We start from the raw sequence: 17497 nt of genomic DNA, 5'->3' as shown, positions 1-17497 counted from the left end.
GAAATCTTATTTTAAATAGAACTTGAAGCAAATTAATTTTAATATTTTTAAAACTAATTGCACGTTAGGAGGTAATATATAATTTTAAATCCAGTGCTGCAAGGCTTATGTGGGGAAACATAACAAATATCAGAGGGAACACTTGTAACAATATTCAAACAATGTTGTTAGTTTGGATGGACTGTCTGTCCAGAGAAAGAAGCTTGGCTGCAATCTGAGACTGAGCCATTAATTTTTTCTGTCTTATGTAGTGGTTGGGCAGTTGACAGTAAACATAAGCTTAGATGCAGTTATGTTGCACAAAATCAGGAAATTTTTCATTGTTTAGAGTAAAGAAATGTGGTCCAAAGGAGATCACTTGGGGTTTACCTCGATTTTTCAAGAAAAGAGAAATATCTATACTCATGAATATTATTTGGAGCTGCTCATTGGTTTAGTTAATTGGAATTATCCAAGGAGCCAAAGAAACAAGTAGTGTGTTGAAAGTAGAGCTATGGCCAATGGAATCCAATATCTGGAAAAAAGTTAAGATATGAGCTACCCTCTGTTCAAAGATGAAAAGCGCAACAGCAAGCTTTCACTGGTTAGGCAATCTCAATATAAGTAGTTGTTGATAGGAACAAAGGGGAACATTGTTATCTTATTGTGTCTTCAGTATAATCTAATTGAATTGACTGTGTACAGAGATGAGAAACACGGTTGCAAGCTGTCCCTGAGTCGCTGTTTCTCAGACGAGCGGTGGTCACGCAATCGGTGCATCACATCAATGGACTGGTCACCACAACACCCGGAACTGCTGTTGGCCAGTTACCATACCAATGCAGAGTCTCCCCATGATCCTGACGGCGTATGTCTCGTCTGGAACACCAAATTCAGGAAAACTACTCCAGAGTTTATCTTCCATTGTCAGTCAGCTGTAATGTCTGCAACATTTGCTAGGTGTGTAACATCCAGAATTTACTCATATATTATTTAAATAATTATGTGAATATAGCTGAAAATACAAATTTCTTGTTCTATAAGAGCTAGGATTCATCCTAATAAATTTGGTGGACATATTAAAAATCTATAGTAGTACTTTTAGACTACTAGCCCCAAAAGTATACCTTTTTGTATTTTTTATGCTAGGCTGGATTACAAAGCTTTTAAACTTATTACCCATTTAAAGCACTGGTTTACAAAGGAGAAATTCCCTTTCTGTAGTTGGTAGCAATGCTGATGACGACACCAAGCACTGTGGGATATTTCCATTACTATCATCAAAATTTGCTGTTGGCTTTGGCTAATGTTGAGTTTTGAAGTGTCGTTTATAGAGCAGCATGCCAACAGAAAATTATGTGTTTTTTATTAGATAAATTACATTTGAAACCATTAAGATGTTGAAAAGATATATGGATATGATGCAGTTCAAATAACAGCAGTGTATAAGTGGTACAAGAATTTTGTGGAGGTTGTCATACAAACATCAAAGATGATCTTAAAATAGAGTAGGAATATATTTGTTATCACCTAAAAGAAGAAATTTTGATTATGTACAAGAAATTGTACTTCGTTGATAGAAAAATAACTACCAATAACTATCGATGCTATTGCCTTTGAACCAATAATTTTTGTGTTCACAAATGTACTGTTTTAGGCCATGTTTCTTAATACAATAAAAAACTGTCTTATGAGGTGGATATGGACGAGTCCTTATTACCTCAAAATCATCTTTGATGTTTGTTCAATCTTCACTTATACAGGGTGTCCAGCAACCATTCGAACAAACTTTGCCACATTGTTCAGCAGGCCAAAACTAACAAATAATGCAATATAACAGGTGCCCTATTTCACTTCGTTTAGCGTCTGTCTGTCTGTATGTGTTTTTTTGGGAAAAAAAATTACTACTCAAAAACCACTTAAGATACAGAATTCAAACTTAACAGTTATGTTAACCTAGTGTTGGTCCTTTTCAGTGAAAAAAATAAAACAAATATCTCATTGCATTTCAAAATGGCGGCTGTTCAAAATGTTCAAATTGTATTAGCTTTGAAACGGCTACTTTGACAACAAATTCACCAGGATAACTTTTTTTAGCATATTTTATTACCAATTCAACAATTTTTGTTTCAAAAAGATTGAATAACAAATAACTGAGTTACATCACCAAACGTAAAAAACAGGTTAAATCCATGCATTGCAAGTACATACAACAATATAGTGGATTTTTACGAATAAACTTTTTAAGGTTCTTTATTAAAATACTGAACAATTATTATAACCTAAAAAAAATTACTATCATTTTTGTTCCATTTACAGTAATCAATGTGTTACACACACACAAATAAAAAAGAAACAAACTATTCACAATGCTCTTAAAAAAACAATAGCATAATATTACATGAAAACAGCTGACCAACAATCAGCAACCAAATCAGGTGTTTTAAATGAAGAAAAACTAATAAACAAACTATCAAGACATTGTTGAGCAAGTCTATGTTTTGAACGTGATTGTCACTGTTTGAATGTTTCTGTTCGTCTTTGTAATTCCTGTTAGTTTTTCCTGTTAATTTAAATTTCGTTTATTACTTTGTTTCTTGTACGATATGAACCGTTTTACTTTTGAAGAGTATGCTGATATTCACATTGTGTACGGACTTGCTGGAGGCAATGCCAGATTAGCTAGCAGATTGTACAGAGAGCGCTTTCCAGATAGGCTGCACCCAGTTCATAGCGTCTTCAGTGCCGTTCATATTCATCTTAGGGAAACTGGACATTTTAAAAATAATGTTGTAGAACGGGTAAAATCCGTACGGACTATTGATTTTGAAGAAGATGTTTTATTATTCGTAGAAGAAAACCCCTCCACCAGCTTTCGCGCTATTGCTCATAATTTGGATGTATGCAAAAGTTCTGTGTGGAAAGTGTTAAATGAAGAACGTTTGTGCCCTTACAGACATCAGAAAGTAAAAGCCTTAGAACCTGCAGATTTTCCTATCAGGGTAGACTGCTCTTGTTGGTTCCTTCACAAATTAGTTGATGAACCCAATTTTTTAATGTATGTTCTCTTTACTGACGAAGCGTCATTTACTCGAGATGGCATATTTAATAGCCGAAACAGCCATTTATGGGCTGAAGAGAACCCTCATGAAATTGTGCAACGTAAGTTTCAGCACAAATTTTCTGTCAATATCTGGACTGGAATAGTAGACGGATATTTGATTGGGCCACACATTATACCAAACAGACTGAACAGACCTACTTATGAAGTTTTTTTGAGGGAAATCTCACCCGACCTGTTGGAACATGTTCCTATTGAAACTAGACAAAGAATGTGGTTCCAACACGATGGAGCATCGGTCCACTTTTGCCTGATTGCTAGACAACATTTGAATGAAGTGTATGGAGATCGTTTGATTGGACGTGGAGGTCCCGTCCCTTGGCCTCCACGGTCACCTGACCTCACACCCATTGATTTTTACTTGTGGGGACACACGAAGCAATTAGTGTATACCACTCCCATACAGAATGAAATGGATCTAGTATCTAGAGTTGTTGAGGCTGCTGCAGTTATTCAAGACAGTAATCCTTTTGAAGGGGTGAGCGAATCGTGCTTACGACGCTTCAGAATCTGCAACGAGTTACAAGGACGCCACTTTGAGCAACGATTATGAAAGTTTTACAGTAATGTAATCATTGATTTCTTAATAAAAAATATCATGTTCAATAAAATTTTTCAAACACATTGAATTAATTACACTGTTTCACACAATTGCCATGTAAGAAAACCCTTTACCCAACAATAACGTAGCCCTATTAACATTTTTTTTAAGATTTAAAAACCAGGATTCACAATTGGTTAATGTGATGTTCGTGGCCGGTGGTAATAATACTGGGTAATAAAATTACACCAATTCAGGAAAACTATTGGACTACATCTTGGTCGGGAGGACGCGGGTTTCTCGGACCGTGGGTAAAACTGGACTGGGCAGAACACTCGCTGCTGGAACGGTAAGGAACGTTGGCGGGGAGAAGTGGCGTGACCTCAGTAGCCAATAGGATTTATTTAAACAGTATGGTCTCATATTACGTCACATACATATAACCGCCAACGGCCAGATCGATAATCAACATTCCTATCTTAACAAATATATTTTAGATAGCTGACTATTTATATTAGATTCAGATATGTACACCACATTTCCTCCCTTCCAAAGTTGAAAAACACTGCAAAATAACACACTACATAGTTTAACAAAAAAACATTGTTGAAATTCAATTAACACGTTAATACAGTGACATCAATAAATTTTCCTTAAACTACAATAAAGCAAAATGGTATGAACGCTTTGGTTATCACAACTAAGACAAATAAAACAATATAATGAAACAAACTAAAATAGAACAAAACAATATAATTTACAAGTTCAGCCTATCCACGGGATTTCTAATCCGCACAGGATAGCGTCTATCATTGTTGTTGTCTGGGAACAGCTGGCGCGGCATGACCGCTGCCGTCGCAGCCGGTGACGTGTTGCCACGATCAGCTGTTTGTTTACCGTTAGAACGGCACGACACTGAGAGGGGAGGAGAGCGAGCCACACGGCCGCTCGGCGGAGAGTGGGGACTCACTGCTATTGGCTCTCGCCCCACCACCGGCGTCATGACCGGGGAGGAAAAGGAACTGTCATCGAAAGCGTCAGCTGATTCTACCTGTTTGTTTACATCAGCTGGCTCTCCCTGCACGGCTACAATCTGATCAATATGCCGTCTGAACACAATGCCAGACGTCAATTCAACTTCGTATATAACATTGCTGATCTGCTTAATTACCGTAGCACTAACCCATTTGTCACGGGTGCGATAGTCCCTAACAATTACATTTTGACCAGGATAAAATAGTCTAATTTTAGTTCCAGAGAAATACTCCTTTTGCTTGTCTTGTCTTTTACTAACTGTCATTGACAGGTTAGGCCTTAATAAATCTAACCTAGTTCTTAATTGCCTATTAAACATCAACTTTGCTGGGGTCTCATTGGTGGTAGCATGAACAGCATTTCGATAATCAAACAATATTCTACTTAAAGCTATATTTACATCTTTCTTATCACGTAAAGCACATTTGATCTTATTCTTAGCATATTTGACAGAGTTCTCTGCCAAACCGTTACTCATGGGATGGTATGGAGGACTCAAAGTATGTCTGATACCATTGTTTGACATAAAATTATGAAATTCGAATGAGGAAAATGGTGGACCATTGTCACTGTGGACAGTCTCTGGCAGACCAAACCTACTGAACAAATCTCTTAAATGATTTATGGCTACATTGGAAGCTACAGGAAACACTTCCAGCCACTTGCTGTACGCATCAACAATTAGTAGATACATTTTTCCATTAATCGGACCTAAATAATCCATGTGAAGCCTTTGCCATGGACTTGATGGATAATGCCACGTATGCAGCTGACACTTGCTAGGGTTATTTCTCTCCATTAAACAGGAAAAACAATTATTTGCCAAGGACACAATTTGATCATCAATATTAGGCCACCAAACATAACTACGAGCTATCGATTTCATTTTGACTATACCCATGTGGGATGAGTGAAGCTCGTCCAGCACATATTTTCTCATTTTGCTAGGCACTACTACTTTGTAACCCCAAACCAATATATTATTTACTATAGACAACTCTTCCCTCCTTGCAAAATATGGCAACAACTCCTTGTCATCCCCAGGGATACTATTGGGCCACCCGTGCCTTACATAACCAATAACTTTGCATAAGATTGGATCTTTTAGCGTTTCTGCTTGTACATTCTCAAAAGTTAAAGGCACAGAGCTTTCCAAAAGACAATGCAAATAACTGCCCTTCCAGTGGTCATCGTCGCTCACTTCCGGCTCTTTCATTGTCAGTGGTAGCCTGCTGAACGTGTCGGCATTACCGTGATCAGCTGATTTTATATATTCTATATTAAACTTGTACCCTGACAAAAAATAAACTATATCGCTGCAACCTACTGGCGCTAAACACTGACAAACCCTTATGGGGACCAAATATTGATAGAAGCGGTTTGTGGTCCGTACATAAAGTAAATTCCCTACCATACAGATATTGGTTAAATTTCTTCACGCCCCAGACAATTGCTAGAGCCTCTCGATCGATCTGGGAGTAGTTCTTTTCAGCATTAGTTAGCGTTCTAGACTGGTATGCTAATGGTTTTTCAATACCTTCTGGTGTGACAACACTCAGGACCGCACCTAGTCCAAAAGAACTCGCGTCTACCGCCAGCTTCAACGGAAGTTTGCCGTCATAGTGCGCTAAAATAGTCTCACTACTTAGCAGTTCTTTTACTCTATCAAATGCCTGAACACATTGCCTATTGAAATCAAATGAAACGTCTTTCTTTAATAAATTGTACAATGGGCTTAAAATGCTTGACAAATTTGGAAGAAATTTAGAATAATAGTTAATTAGCCCAATTAGCGATTTAATTTCTGTGACATTCTTTGGGATAGGTGCGTTCTTGTTTGCTTCTACTTTCTTGGGATCGGTGTGCAAACCGTGTTTGTCAATGACAAACCCCAAATACTCTACTTGGTTAGCAAAGAAAGTACATTTACTCTTTTTGACAGTTAAGCCTTTCTCATTCAACCTCTTACACACTTCTCTTAACTTCTCATAATGAGCCTTATCATTTTCAGCGGTTATTAGAATATCATCTAAAAATACTGCAATTTGATCTATACCCTGGAGAGTCTGCTCTATTTTCTTTTGAAAAATAGCACTTGCTGACGTTATGCCAAAAGGAACACGGGAATAACAAAATAAACCTTTGTGTGTACTTATGGTACACAGTTTCTGAGACTCTGGATCTAACTCTAATTGGGTATATGCTTGACACAAATCGATCTTACTAAACTTCTCGCCTTTTTGCAGGTTTGCGAACAACTCATCTATTCTTGGTAACGGAAATTTTTCTACTTCTAAACAAGGGTTCAAGGTTACTTTAAAATCACCGCAAATCCTGACTGAACCACATTTCTTTAATACAGGAACTATGGGCGTACCCCAATCTGAGCTACTTACAGGTATTAAACACTTTCTCATCTACTAGCCTAGCTAGTTCGTTTTCAACCTTGGCTTTCAGGGAAAAAGGTATTGGCCTAGGTTTGAAATATTTAGGAACCGTGTTTTCTTTTACTGTTAACTTTACAGGCTCGCCTTTAAAACAACCTATCTCGTCACTGAATACCTTAGGAAATTCTTTGAACAACTTGTTCTTAAGTTCAAGACAACTATCGGCATCGGTTTTTACTTATCTCAAATAATCTGTCATTATTTTTAAACGAAATTTCAACCCCTAGAGCACTTAACCATTCCCTACCTATAAGTGGATGAGCACCGGACTTGATGACATACAAGTCCATTACTTTGTTATAATTAACTTCAACTTTGATCTTGCCTACAGGTGTGATAGGTTGATCAGTATAAGAGCTGAGTGTCAACTTACTAGGTTCTAATTTACACATCTGGAAATGAGAATTGTAATATTCCTCACTGCAAACACTCACAGAAGCCCCTGTATCAACCTCAAACGTTAAGCTTTTACCATTAACAATTAAATCAAGCTGAATTGGGTCTACCTTGACCCTGTCAGTCACCTTTTCATTCATTCTAAATAAATTGGCTACATCCTCCACAAATTGCTCAGTGTCCCCTGACACCTGATTACTGTCATCAACACCTTCTAGGTAGTTATGTTTGCGATAATTTTTAGAATTCCCAGTGCTTTTACTATCTCTAAAATTAGTCTTATCTCTATTTACATTTGTACCTTGCCGACCAGCTAACTTAGAACGACACACTTTTGCTATGTGGTTTTGTTTACCACAGAAATGACACTTCACACCTAATAACCTGCACTGTGAACGGAAATGCCCTGTGAGGCCACAACATAAACATTGCGCACTGCCACTGCCACCTGGCGATGACCGCCGCTGCCATCCAGAAGGCCCTGGTGACGTGCCGCCGCTGACCTTGGCTGTTCCCCCTGCTCCCTTCCAGGCCGCTCCAGCGTTGTCGCTCCGTGCTGTCTGGGAATGCGTCTGGGAATGCGGTGCGCCATTTCCGAATCTCCCCCTCCTGGCCACCACGCTGCTCAACTGATGGATCCGCTCGGGTCTTCCGACTGATAGAGCTGCCGCCGATTTTTCTGCTTGCTCCATTGAAAGCACTATTTTTGGTCGCTTGCTCGAACGTTAACGAGGCTTCCGATAAAAGTTTTTGTTTGGCACTTTCACTTCTGATGCCACTCACCAGTCTGTCTCTCAAGTAATCATTTAGCGACGCGCCAAAGTCACAATGGGTTGTCATTTTTTCAAATTTGCAATATACTCGGCAACCGACTCGCCTTCCAACTGTACTCGCTTACTAAAACGATATCGCTCCGCGATGAAGCTAGGAGTCGGGAATAAATGTTTTTGCACAAGTTGCACCAGTTCATTAAATGTCTTTTCCGACGGTTTATTAGGAGTGCACAGGTCTCTCAACAAACTATACGTTTTTACCCCTATCACAGTTAAAAGCGTACTGACCTTTTTACCCGCGTCAATGCTATTACAGTCCACATACAGCTCAAAACGTTCGATGTATGACGCCCAGGTTTCAACTGACCCGTCATATTCCCCGATAACGCCTATTTGCGCCATTATATTAGTTACAGGAAACGGTAGTTCGTCTAATTGTACTTGCCACATCAACTAGTAGCTGAAATAATTTGGTTGCACACTGCACTTCCTCCCACACTAATTGGTTTGAAACTAAAGAAAATTCGTACTGTTAATCTCCGTGATGTTCACTCGCCATTTTGTGATGTTCACTCGATCAAAACTGTCCTCGTGTTGTTCGCGCACGTGGTGTTCACTGTTGATGTCCAGCGGCGATGTACACTCGGAATTTCGCACTAATACTAATTTCCACAAATCCTCGTCGCCATTTGTGATGTTCGTGGCCGGTGGTAATAATACTGGGTAATAAAATTACACCAATTCAGGAAAACTATTGGACTACATCTTGGTCGGGAGGACGCGGGTTTCTCGGACCGTGGGTAAAACTGGACTGGGCAGAACACTCGCTGCTGGAACGGTAAGGAACGTTGGCGGGGAGAAGTGGCGTGACCTCAGTAGCCAATAGGATTTATTTAAACAGTATGGTCTCATATTACGTCACATACATATAACCGCCAACGGCCAGATCGATAATCAACATTCCTATCTTAACAAATATATTTTAGATAGCTGACTATTTATATTAGATTCAGATATGTACACCACAGTTAAGAACTTTTTTTAAATTTACCTTAAAACAAATTTAAAAAATAAATATTAAATTTTAGGTTATAATATTGTTCACTATTTTAATAAAGAACCTTAAAAAGTTTATTCGTAAAAATCCACTACATTGTTGTATGTACTTGCAATGCATGGATTTAACCTGTTTTTACGTTTGGTGCTGTAACTCAGTTATTTGTTATTCAATCTTTTTGAAACAAAAATTATTGGTAATAAAATACGCTAAAAAAAGTTATCCTGGTGAATTTGTTGTCAAATTAGCCGTTTCAAAGCTAATACAATTTGTAAATTTTGAACGGCAGCCATTTTGAAATGCAATGTGATATTTGTTTTATTTTTTTCACTGAAAAGGACCAACACTAGGTTAACATAACTGTTAAGTTTGAATTCTGTATCTTAAGTGGTTTTTGAGTAGTAATTTTTTTCCCAAAAAACACATACAGACAGACAGACGCTAAACGAAGCGAAATAGGGCACCTGTTAAATTGCATTATTTGTTAGTTTTGGCCTGCTGAACAATGTGGCAAAGTTTGTTCGAATGGTTGCTGGACACCCTGTATACTTACATTGCTTTTTTATATGCTTTAAATAAGTCTTTAGGATATATGGGATCTCTGGTAACAATTTTCACGGAATGTACAGAATGTGATGTTGACACAACATCCAAATTAGTATTTGAAAATCTCATGAATAAAAATAGTCCTTTTTCAAAAACTGCTTGCTAACTGAGTGTTTTTCCTGGTCCCGCCAAAGCTGCCTGAGATCCTGTTCTTATGTGTAATTAAAACCTGATTTCTTTGTTGTATTTTGATGTTTTGGAAACTAATTTATTTGAATGAAAATTAGTTTGTATTTCATTTAAATTTATATTGGTCTATATTTGTATTACAGAAAATAATAACAAATAAAACAGGCAAAATTAAATATTGCTGCTTAAAATTGTATTTTTGTTAAAAGAGTGCATCTGTGTTTATGCAGGTTCCACCCCAACCTAATTCTGGGGGGCACATTCTCCGGCCAAGTGGTTCTGTGGGATAATAGGGTGCAGAAGAGGACACCCATCCAGCGCACCCCACTTTCAGCTACTGCACACACGGTGAGCATTAGTTGTCAACTCCACTAGCATTAGAATAGTGGAAATTCTAGACAATTCTGCACAATCAATTGTTTTTTATATTGGCAGTAGTATAAATGGCAAAGACAGGGAAGAGAAATAATTATAGGTAAATTGACCTTTTACTGGGGATGGTTAGACAAAATACCTGACCTTGCAAAGTTCCTATAACTGTGGTGGTCATATCTTTTGTACCTGAACAAATTTATACAAGTGCTTCAGAGATTCTTGTGGTGATTATTCTCAGCGTCCTTGACTTTAAGTCTTGTGCTGTGAAATGATCAGATCAATACATTGGAATCCCTTGTGGTAAAATACTCAGCACTCAACACTTGAGATCTTGTACTCTGAAATAATCAACACTATTTAGACCCTTGTGGTAAATATTCTCACCAGCCAAGATTTGAGATCTTGGACTATGTAATGGTCGAATCATGCTGCAAGAGATTGTACATGATGAGGGAACGATGTTTTTGGCCTCAACTCTGTACTTCTGAGGTAGAGCCAGCCTCAGTGATTATGGTTATCTCTATACCTTGCTACCTTGTACCATGAAAACAACTTAACACATATTTCCACCTAACCATCAATGACAGACAGGTCTGGATCTGTAGTATCAGCAGAATAAGGCTGTTGCTGCTGTGCTTCTGACATTTCATCACAATGATCATTGCAGCGCTATCATTGCAGGCACAACTATCATCTCAAAAGCCATTGTATGAATCTACCTGTGATATGTTGCAGCATCCAGTTTACTGCCTGAGTGTAGTCGGCACACAGAATGCCCACAACCTCATCTCAGTATCCACAGATGGCCGGTTGTGCTCATGGTCCCTGGACATGCTCTCACAGCCGCAGGAGATACTGGAGCTGCAGCATCGACAGAGCAAGGCCATTGCTGCCATGTGTCTGGCGTTCCCACATAATGACGTCAACAACTTTGTTGTTGGCAGTGAAGAGGGTGCTGTCTACTCAGGTATGTTATTTATTTAAGTAAATTCTGATAAATTGTGAGCAAATTAACAAACAAATTTGACTTTGAATTCTCTATTTTCCTTATTAGTAATGTGTGATCAAGGATGAGGTGATGAAAAGAGAGTGCGTGTTGCATCTCGTAATGGAAAATTTGCTCTGAAGTACCTAGACAATTTTTTCCATTAAACAAAAAATTAGAAATTTGCCTGGCGTACAATGACTCAGCTAATGTATCTACCGATACATAAATCAGATCCTTTTTTTAAAGTTACACTCTTCATTGTCTGGCCTGGCACTGGGGCAGCTGTGCACAACACTCCAGGAATGTTTATCAACCTCCTCATTTAGGTCTATCTTAGCACCCCGAACATTAGCACCCTGTAGGGCTTCCCAGCCCTCCTTAGGGATCCTGCTCACACCTCCTCAATCTCCAATTAAAGGGATAGACATTTACTAGGTTCAGAAAAGCATCGAACTGCTCATCTCGTTATAACCTCATTCGTTCAGATCATCAAACTGTGAAAGTAGAGTAACTAACTATCCTGAGTAGTTTGTTGCAACACCAAGGCAGGAGTGACTAATACATGAGATACAACAGGCTCCAATTACAGGGATAGGGACTCACAAGGTCCAGAGGAGCATTGACCTCTTTCAGGTTTTCCTTCATCTGAAACATTTTATGAGGAAAAGTTGAGTAACAAACTATCTTGTTTTCCAGTATGTAACCACAGCTGCAAGGCAGTAGTGCCTGAGACGTATGAGAGAAATGAGGTTCCAGTTAAAGCTATAGACACTCTAAAGGTCCATTAGGTCATCGACCTCTTTCTTCATCTGAAACATTGAATGAGGGAAAGTTGAGTAACAAACTATCTTGCTTCCAGCGTGTCGGCACGGCAGCAAGGCAGGAGTGACAGAGACATATGAGGGACATCAGGCTCCAGTTACAGGAATAGACACTCATAAGGTCCAGGAGGGCATCGACCTCTCCCACCTCTTCCTGACCTCCTCATTCGACTGGACTATTAAATTGTGGAACCTCAAGGTTTGTGGATTTAGTAAATAGTATCTCTATTGACGACTAAGTTGTAAATTATTTATAAACATTTTGGAGTTGGAATTAAAATACAATATTTTTGAATTGGATCCATTATACTAGGAAGTGTAATGACGCAGATATTTCAAGGCCATCATTTCCGCTAACGAATGGTTGGACTGTTGCTCAAAATAAACAATTGGTTGGTTTAGCTGCACTGTAACATAGAACGAGTCATGGAATCTTCCAGTTTGTTATTATCAGAATCGTTTTGAAATTAAATAAAATATGTCTTTATTTTTGAGGCGAAGTTAGTCGGTCTTCGGTTTTCACTGTTACTGTTGAAGAACAAGTTTAATATCTTCGTTTTAAACAGAAACATTCTAATATCCTGTTGAAAAAAATCCCATTTTATTAACAAAATTCCCTGCTCAAACCAACCAAACCAACATTGAGAGCTGTAAACAACAGGAAATAAGATGACAGGGAGGGGTAGGGGTTAAATTTATTAGTGTGTTTATTGTTTGCAAAGTAGCAGATATGTGTTTGTTTATATTTTAGTATTTATATCTCATGTTACATCAAAACCTAAGCATGCAAATGATTGATTAGGTTGAATGATTTGAACAAAACCAGACATTATATTAGCATTCTTTCATAAATTTCTAGAGTACAACAATAAAATAAACATTGAATCAAGATGCGGCTTTTGATTTAAAACAAACATTCAATGTCTTAAATCGTCATTAAAACATACACACAGAAATGTGTGGGATATCTCATTTCTATTCTTGTGTAAAACCGAATATGATGGATGATCTGTTCACAGGAGAACAAGCCGTTATACTCGTTCGAGGACAATGGTGACTATGTTTGCGATGTGGCCTGGTCGCCTACACACCCGGCACTGTTTGCGGCAGTGGATGCTACAGGTCGTCTGGACCTATGGAACCTCAATAATGACACTGAGGTGCCCACAGCCACTGCCATCGTGGAGGGTAGTCGAGCGCTCAATCAGGTGAGCCACCTCAAGGTTCCTTGATTGTACCGATTCTATTTATATTAATGTTTAACTCTATATCTGGTGCCAAGAGAACAAAGGCTTACTGGTTCCTTAATCTTAATCATTGTTCATCAGGACGTATATTAAGTTTCAGTAAAAAGTTTTAGGACTAACCTCTAAAAAGGTTTGCGTCTGGTTCTAAACTAATAGCGTGTTTATTCCCATTAATATTTGGCTGTTTTAAATGTTTAAATCATGATTTTTTTAGCGAAAATTTCAATGTTCTGTCTCAAAAAGGTACGAGATTTGTGCAATTACCTATCTTAGCCTTTTGCAGTAAATGTAACTTTTTCAATGTAATATTTTTTGACATTGTTTCTACTAAAAGTTTTGTGTTTAATAATTATGTAAAACTTGTAATATTAAGTATACAATTAGTTTTTGTTTTTATGAAATATTAGATAAGTTAACATTTTTGTTGTCGTCTTGATTATTTTTAGGGCACTCAGAAATTAATAAAAGTCTAGTTAACTAAAACAGCAGTTTGTTCATGCACTAGTTCATTTCTCTTCTGGGCCTGATATTAAACAATGTGTTGTTTGTAGGTGTCTTGGACTCCTAGCGGAAACCAAGTGACCTGTGGTGATGACATTGGTCGCATCTGGCTTTACGATGTCGGGGAGGTAACAACAGATGTTTATTCTTCTCAAATTAGCGTAATTCGTAATTTGGTCTCAAGTCATGTGAAATAGTTTCACATATAGTTTCATTCATGTAGTTATACCTGTAAAAGATGGAAGTATAGAATAATACAGAGTATCTAATTAGATATACATTTAATGTAAGGAAATTACCTTTCTAGTTTTTTTTATTATAAATATAAAAGAGAGTCCAATCCCCTTTTAAGTTTTCTTCTTCCCGTCCTCATGGGCCACTGGCCTCTGCAAGGTATCAAACTAAATAAGGGGGAGAGTCGATGCAGCACTAGGTTATCATTACTGATAAAAAAGTGCTAGAGTCAGATACAGCATATTTTATACCTACGCTATCTATAACTCAGACTCAAAAAGTTGAAACCCTAGGCCTGTCAGCCATCAGCTTCCTCAGTTTTGTCCTTAAAAGGGGTATTAGGTAATTTATAGAACCTGCTGTTATCAATAAACACATCCTGTCTCAGTAATAATTTTCAGTCTCGAACAAAAATTAATATTAAAATATTCTAAATAAGCTATTTATTTCATATAGTAGTAAAATTTAGTGTAGTTTTTCCACTACAGTCAAAATAATTGTAATTAATCCCTTGACTGCCACGCCCATGTCAACACGGGCGCGCTCCCACTTTACGTTCAACATATGTTATCACATTCCAAAAGGCTGCTTGGATACATGATGCCTGTAAGATGATACACATTGGTCTCTAGTAGTATTTATTTAAACTGCAGCAAATCCACAGTAGTGCTGTTTATTTACTTTACACTATGACAGTCAACTAAGAAACTATCATGAAAAGCCGTTGTGAAGTTTTACCTGGACGTTAAGAAACAGAATGTTATTGTTTTCCTTTTTTACAATAATGTTTTTGAAGTTGCTACTGCATGTTTATTATTTTGAATGTGGTTCATTCGGTATGGCAGGAATTGGTTTTAATGATGATAACGTCATTTATCACTTTTAAATTTGTCCGGATTTCAACTTTTCTGAGATGATGGCGATTAGGATGCAGACTCAGTTTATCAATCAGGTCCTGACATGACAATCAGTAGGTTCTAAACAGCAGTTAGGTAAATTAAGATACTGCTTAGTTGATGGGAAAAAACACGCTACATTTGCACTGACTGTGGAGCAGCTCTGTATGCAGCAAATAAAACTGGCAATAGCCCAGGAATAGCATTGTTGAAAACTCAGGATATCATCAGAGAGTAGCATTTAGTTCAGACAATTTGGATTTTGTCAAACCCGAAAAAATTTTAAAAAGGTTTGAAAAATATAGGTTACTATTTAAAAAATGCAAATAGGTTAAAAAACATAGGTATAGTATAGTGGTATAGTAAAAGTATATATAAATACACCTTCAAAACCACTAACTTTTACAACAATTTATGATAGTAATTAAGTTAAAAAAAATGCAATATTTTAATATCGTCGGTGTTATGTAAAAAGGGCGAATCAACCAATAAGGCATTTTTCAGGAGAGCGTTTTTAAACATTTGAACCTATAAAAAAATTAGATAATAGCATTCTACACTTGTGTAATATTAAATTCAAATAAACAATATATTTTTCTTATTATTTGCAAAGTTTCAATTAAATAAGCTACATTTTTAAATTAATAAAAAATATTTTTTAGTATCATGTAGGCTTATTCGCCCTTCTTACAAACTTAAATCTGAATAAAACCAAGTTGGGTTTTTGCCTTTTTATAATATAATACAATTAATATAGTTTTTATTGAGACTATAAATGGAATTACTATTACGTAGTAGTACAAGGTGAAAATAGTTTTAAATGAGAACAAGTAAAACCTTTTATTAGATTTTAAAAAGTACAAATTTATTGAGCCATACAATTACACCATTATGAAAAAGTCTTTTAGTGTCTTAACATTTACAACATAGACCAAAAGGAAAACGTTAAGGAAGCACTTATGTTTTCTTTTTTTTTGTCCCTCCGGCTGGTGGTTTTAACTTCTTTAGGAAGTTCTTCAAAAAACTTGTGGTGGTGTACAGGAACTACTCTTGATTTACAGAGATCCATTAGGTCTTTATATTTTAGCTCCGATATTGGTAGACGGGTTTTGTAGGCCTTAGGAAGGTTTTCTACTTTCAAAAGATGTGGCCTACCAACACTTTGCATTATTATCTCATGAAAAAGCTCATCATTGCATTCGTACTTTAAAAAAATTGAACCTGGTTTACTTTTCAAATACCTGAACCATTTTATTTTCCTCCATTGTACAACTTTACCAGATACAGTTTTATATCTTTGGGTATTTTTGTTTGTGCTTGCTAATTCAGTCCAGTCAATAAAAGCCTCATGATTAAAATACACAACTTTGTAAGGTTCCGGTGTCTTTTTTGCAGTCTGGCAAATAATACCCCATTTAGAAGGCACATTAACCTGTATGTTTTTTTAAGCCCTTTCTATGGTAGAGTGCATCGCATCACCCTCTTGTTGTGAATGGCCTGGTTCATAAAACACATGATCTATAACTTGACAACTTGTTAGTCGCACAGCATGCAAAAGTACAGTAGAAAAATACTGGTTTAGGTTTTGACCACCTCAACTATCACTTAAGAAAAAGAATTCTTCTATGTTTGGGTGGTCTTTAATATAATTGAAGATACAGGTTCCTATCTCTGTTGAGCCTCTTGTTTCCTTCAGTCTCATCCCATAAGTTGCATGTTCCTTCTATGGATGTAAGATCAAATACTGTTAAATTATACATGGCCAGTTTTCTTTTATAAAAAATAGAAGACACTTGGCCTTTAGGACACTCAAGAACTGCCTGAAGATCAAAATTAGCAACAGTTCTTTCCCATTACTATCTTTACACTCATTGATTTTTCTTTTTTTATTTCACGAACTCTCTCTTTGTTTTTTCAAATGTTTATTATGTTGGTCTTTCTCGGCTTCTTTCTCTTCAACATAAATGATTCGTAACGATTGCAGATGTTGCACTGGTCTTTTTTAGGTTTATGAAACCTAAGATTACCATACGAGTAAAAGTAAACCTTGTACTGTGATTTTGACACAGGCTTTATCAGTGACTTCATAGTTTCTGAGTCAGAGTTTTCATTTTCAACCGTTATTGCTAAGTTATCCTCTTTACATTTTTCCTCATAAAGAGTATACAATTTTTCAATATTTAACTGAGATTATAAATAAAGCTTATTGCTCGATTTCTTACAGTAGTGTGATTCCACTGTAATGAGAGGATGTGCTTACGAGCATGTTCTTCAATCCATGCAGGAATTTTGTTGGCAGATGATTGTTTACCCCTCCCATCTACTGACACAATCCCAACATCGTTCTTTTT

At 37.0% G+C, this 17497-nt stretch overlaps 1 pseudogene; it reads left to right on the top strand.

Moving 5' to 3' along the window:
• Positions 1 to 17497, top strand: part of LOC124370470 — a 68663-nt pseudogene that overhangs the window by 42848 nt on the left and 8318 nt on the right.

The sequence above is a fragment of the Homalodisca vitripennis genome, unplaced genomic scaffold (genome assembly GCF_021130785.1).
Source record: "Homalodisca vitripennis isolate AUS2020 unplaced genomic scaffold, UT_GWSS_2.1 ScUCBcl_211;HRSCAF=1642, whole genome shotgun sequence".
Classification (NCBI taxonomy): domain Eukaryota; kingdom Metazoa; phylum Arthropoda; class Insecta; order Hemiptera; family Cicadellidae; genus Homalodisca; species Homalodisca vitripennis.
The sequence above is the reverse complement of the archived record's forward strand: the minus strand, read 5'-3'. Positions and strand labels throughout refer to the sequence as shown.